At 42.0% G+C, this 5,709-nt stretch overlaps 1 pseudogene; it reads left to right on the top strand.

Annotated features, from left to right (window-relative positions):
• Positions 1–4,683: 4,683 nt before the first annotated feature.
• LOC126425632 (5S ribosomal RNA) lies at positions 4,684–4,801 on the top strand (annotated as a pseudogene).
• Positions 4,802–5,709: the final 908 nt, after the last annotated feature.

Here is a 5,709-nt window from a genome sequence, read left to right as displayed (position 1 = left end):
AATTTTTTTTAATCTTAAAGGCAGAGTCCTAATTGTTGTTATTGTTGTTGTGGTCTTCAGTCCTGAGACTGGGAGTCCTAATTACTACACACTTAAGTGCTTGAAATGTCCAACTCTACTAGGAGACAATCATTTTTAGTAAACCACATGAATTACTGTATATTTCTTTCTCAACCACTGAAAAAGCCTAGGCAGTAATATTTTTTAATTTTGATAGATACATACCATTCCAAAACATTCATCCATGATTCTACCTTTGCACTTTTACTGTGAATATGAACCCTTGTAACAAACTGCCTGTAACTTTACTTTTGAAAACAATTTAATTTTTTTATCCTTGGAGTAATGTCTTTGTGATAAGACATTTTACACCCAATATGTTAATGCATTTGTATTACATGTCTATTGAATTTATTATAATAGTATCTTTTTTTTGGACCAGTTCATACTTTTGTAGTATTACTCAGACAGATTCTGTAAACTTCTCCCACTAGAGAAACATTACCAGAAGGATAATTATGTATCCTAACCATGTACTTACATATAAACATTATGTATGTGATTTTTAGATAACATGGCATTATAGTCAATGAAGTGATACAGACAGCTAAGCTTTGGAAACAGACGTGCTGCAGGACAAGCAGAAATCAGACCTATTAATGGAAGTCACCTATGTGCAGATGGACAATGTGGGACATTACTGTGAGTAGTGTGAAAAGTGGGCAACAAAAGAAAATAAAACAAACCAGTAGTTAAAAGTTACGAGGGCAGTTCAATAAGTAATGCAACACATTTTTTTTCTGAAACAGGGGTTGTTTTATTCAGCATTGAAATACACCAGGTTATTCCCCAATCTTTTAGCTACACAACACTATTTTTCAACGTAATCTCCATTCAATGCTACGGCCTTACGCCACCTTGAAATGAGGGCCTGTATGCCTGCACGGTACCATTCCACTGGTCGATGTCGGAGCCAACGTCGTACTGCATCAATACCTTCTTCATCATCCGCGTAGTGCCTCCCACGGATTGCATCCTTCATTGGGCCAAACACATGGAAATCCGACGGTGCGAGATCGGGGCTGTAGGGTGCATGAGGAAGAACAGTCCACTGAAGTTTTCTGAGCTCCTCTCGGGTGCGAAGACTTGTGTGAGGTCTTGCGTTGTCATGAAGAAGTAGTAGTTCGTTCAGATTTTTGTGCCTACGAACACGCTGAAGTCATTTCTTCAATTTCTGAAGAGTAGCACAATACACTTCAGAGTTGATCGTTTGACCATGGGGAAGGACATCGAACAGAATAACCCCTTCAGCGTCCCAGAAGACTGTAACCATGACTTTACCGGCTGAGGGTATGGCTTTAAACTTTTTCTTGGTAGGGGAGTGGGTGTGGCGCCACTCCATTGATTGCCGTTTTGTTTCAGGTTCGAAGTGATGAACCCATGTTTCATCGCCTGTAACAATCTTTGACAAGAAATTGTCACCCTCAGCCACATGACGAGCAAGCAATTCCGCACAGATGGTTCTCCTTTGCTGTTTATGGTGTTCGGTTAGACAACGAGGGACCCAGCGGGAACAAACCTTTGAATATCCCAACTGGTGAACAATTGTGACAGCACTACCAACAGAGATGTCAAGTTGAGCACTGAGTTGTTTGATGGTGATCCGTCGATCATGTCGAACGAGTGTGTTCGCACGCTCAGCCATTGCAGGAGTCACAGCTGTGCACGGCCGACCCGCACGCGGGAGATCAGACAGTCTTGCTTGACCTTGCGGTGATGATGACACACGCTTTGCCCAATGACTCACCGTGCTTTTGTCCACTGCCAGATCACCGTAGACATTCTGCAAGCGCCTATGAATATCTGAGATGCCCTGGTTTTCCGCCAAAAGAAACTCGATCACTGCCCGTTGTTTGCAACGCACATCCGTTAGAGACGCCATTTTAACAGCTCCGTACAGCGCTGCCACCTGTCGGAAGTCAGTGAAACTATATGAGACGAAGTGGGAATGTTTGAAAATATTCCACAAGAAATTTCCGGTTTTTTCAACCAAAATTGGCCGAGAAAAAAAATGTGTTGCATTACTTATTGATCTGCCCTCGTACAATCTTTCAATGGCTTAATGTGAAGTGCTACAGCATTATGGACTCTTCTGAGTGAAAATTGTAAATCTTCTTTTGTATTTCATTTACCTTGATATCAACAATTGTATGTTTTCCTTTACTTTGTATAACAATTTCAGTGTTAGCATAATTCAAAGGAAACAGTACTATTAAAAATTTTAATGTATTTAAAATCATATTCTTGGCAGTTCCATTATTCTGGTGTCAGAATTTTGTTCACATTTTCATACTTACAAAATCTTTGGGGGGCTACTGTAATGGAACTGACAAATAGACATCATTTTGTTGTATTATACACTAAAGTCGCGTTAAAAAAAGCTTTCGCTTAATATAATACTAAGTTAGGTGTTGCGATCAATAATTGATATTGGAATTTTATGTTCTTTGTAGCTTATGACCGTGATCTTTGGTCTACAATGGGTTTACGGCCGATTCAGTGTTGGCCGCGGTTGAGTGTAGTTGTTTATCTAGTTTTTGTTACAAATAAACCATGGAATACTGCGTCATGATTTTGATAGTCCAGTGATAATTAAAAAACTCACACCTTTTCTTGAACCCAGAGCAGCAAAGGAATCATCGTCTAGACAACATGAAGCCACATGGACAATGCAGACTCAGCAGCATCAACAAAGGAGACATCATGGCCAGCTCTACTAAAGTACTATACAGCCATTAGCCACACCGTAATGGTGTCCTTATGGAGATAATTTTTCCGGCACAATAGAGAGGGTTCATAACAACGCACGAGACAAGTCGACGAAGGATCTCCCCTTGCACCCACTGTCTGCTGCCGTGAAAAACCCTGAAAAACACAGTATCATGTGGCGCAAAGTGATACTTGCAGCATTCCTTTGGCGCCGGATGCTGAGGAGGGTGGAGCAGTGTTGGATGGCAGAGGCTGTGAGGCATTTCCACCAGTGATTGTCCAGCTCATGGATGCGAATGATAGGAGGTGAGAAACAGTTGCAATGCTTGATCCCTAGTGTGTGAGGTGCGAAGTTTGGCCATGTGCTGCTGGAATGTTCTGGAAAAACATTACACTTCTCCATTGGACTGTGGATGGAACAGTGCACTAGTTAGATGCTGTATGCCACAGAATGTTTCAAATTCATTTGATGTGAACTGAGGACCATTGTCTGACACTATGACTTCAGGCAAAACTTCGAGGAAAAAAAAAAAATAGAGGAAAATACCTGAATGGTTCTACATGACATTCTTGAGTTCATTGGCACAGCAAAAGGAAACTTGCTATTAGAGCCTACCACAATCAAGCAACGAGTGTCCCAAAAAGGTCACGTGAAGTCTATGTGCACACATTGCCATGGTGATTGCAACTTAGGCCAAGTAGAGAATTTTTGTGGCAGAACAGATTGATTTTCCGCACATGTGACAACATCTGTTCTTTTTGGGTATCCATACCCTGCCAAATACAATGTCGACATGCTAATTGTTTCGTATGAACAATCCTCCAATGTCCTTGGTGAAGTAACTGCAACACATCTTTTTGCAAAGCTTTGGGAATCAACGTACATGACTGTCCACTGTCATTTTGAACAAGAACCACACCTTGCTGTATAGTGAGGCTATGCCGACATTCAAAGTATCGGCGCGCTTCAGAGTTCTTTATGCTATGCAATGAGTGAGGCCAAGATGTGCGAATATAGTTTAGTAAAATGTTCAAATCTGAATCAGCTTCAGTGGCCTGTTCGATTTACCTATAGTTCAGAGGAAAGGATTGAAGCAATTCAGAATCCTGAGCATCAACGTGACAACAAGATGCAGCAGAAGCATCAATCTGTGTCAGGGCCAATCAGAAGATGGTGAAACTGCGTCTGCATTACCATGTTGAGTTGTCAGATGATACACAGTCTTGTATTGGCACTGAGACAACAACAAAGCCCATCTTTGCAATTTTTGGGCAGTTTGTACAGAAACTGGCTTCATCAGATGAAACAAGGACTGCAATGGCTTTTGATCCGTTACTAAGTAGAATTTCTGCCATACAAATAGTAGTGAAATTTGGTCACACCATACACAATAGCCAATGCTTCTTTCTCTATTTGTGAATAGTTACACTGCTTTGGACAACACTTTTGATGCAAAAGCAATAGGTCTGTCTTTATCACCAAACATGTGTAAAGCACTGCACTGATTCCGTAAGAGGAAGCATCAATTTGCAACCGTTTTGTCAGGATCAAAGTGAGCAAAGCATCTATCACTGAGAAATGCATCTTTAAGTTTTTGAAAAGTTTCATAGCTCTCATATGTCCAAACAAAGGGGATGCTCTTGCGATGCAATGTAGATGGGATTTATGCAGCATTTGATATGAACAGAATATAATAGTTCAGTTGTCCTACGACTGACTGCAATTCCATCACATTGCGAGGAGCTGCAGGTCCCACATGGCTAACAAATGTGACTGAAGAGGATGTACACCTTGACTGTTTAAGACATGACCAAGATACTGCAACCAAGATACTGAAAGTAACTAGCATTGATGCTTCTATCCAAGTGCCTAATCTTGAAGCTGTTATTGAACTGGACCACCACCAGTCAGAAGCCAACGGCCTTGCGGCAGTGGCAACACCGGTTCCCGTCAGATCACCGAAGTTAAGCGCTGTCGGTCTGGGCTAGAACTGGGATGGGTGACCATCCGGTCTGCCGAGCGCTGTTGGCAAGTGGGGTGCTCTCAGCCCTTGTGAGGCAAACTGAGGAGCTATTTGATTGAGAAGTAGTATCTCCAGTCTCATAAACTGACATATGGCTGGGAGACCGATGTGCTGGAAACATGCCCCTCATATCCACATCCACTGATGCCTGTGGGCTGAGGATGACACAGCGGGAGGTCAGTACCGTTGGGCCTTCCGAGGTCTGTTCGGTAGTAGTCACCAGTCAGAAGCGATGCTTATGTCCTCTTCACATAGGGACCACTGCTGTCGCGCTGTTGTCCTGGAGAGGGGTTGATCACCATACGATTGGCTGATGTCTTCTCACAGCCATCTATCATTCCTGACTGGCGTGCCGGCACTTGACTTTGGATGCCTTGAGAGTGGCTCAAAATGGTGTATTCTGTGAAGTTTCATCACAGGTTAAAAGTCTATTAATAAATACATCAATACCCTGGTGACTTCACTGCTTTACATGATATTCTCATTGATTACTACTGCTGGACAAACACTTGAAGGTATGTCAACACTATGCCTCATTTGTTATGTGCAGTCGCAGATGCATGGGAATGAAAGGGCATGCACAAAAATTTGATGAAAGAATGGATGTACACATGGGCATTCTCAAGTGCACATGTTGCTTCATTGCACAAGCAGTCTGCTACGAATTCCCTTATTTGCTTGGGAGCTTGTGTTGTGTTTATTGTGGTGAAAAGGCAACAGAAGAAGAAAACACAAAAGCGACTGTAGGTAAAGCAGTATATAAACAACAGAGGTCGAGAAATATAAAATATAAAGTGATGACACTGTTTTGCCACAAATTTCAGGAGGAGGTCACAATGAGATTTTAGATTTTGTGCTTGGGAAACTGTAGTGATAAGGCTGGCAATAAAATTTTGTTAGCTAGTAACTGGCGACT

Source organism: Schistocerca serialis, chromosome 10 (genome assembly GCF_023864345.2).
Source record: "Schistocerca serialis cubense isolate TAMUIC-IGC-003099 chromosome 10, iqSchSeri2.2, whole genome shotgun sequence".
In the NCBI taxonomy this organism is placed as follows: Eukaryota; Metazoa; Arthropoda; class Insecta; order Orthoptera; family Acrididae; genus Schistocerca; species Schistocerca serialis.
This window is presented reverse-complemented; position numbering and strand designations above follow the sequence as displayed.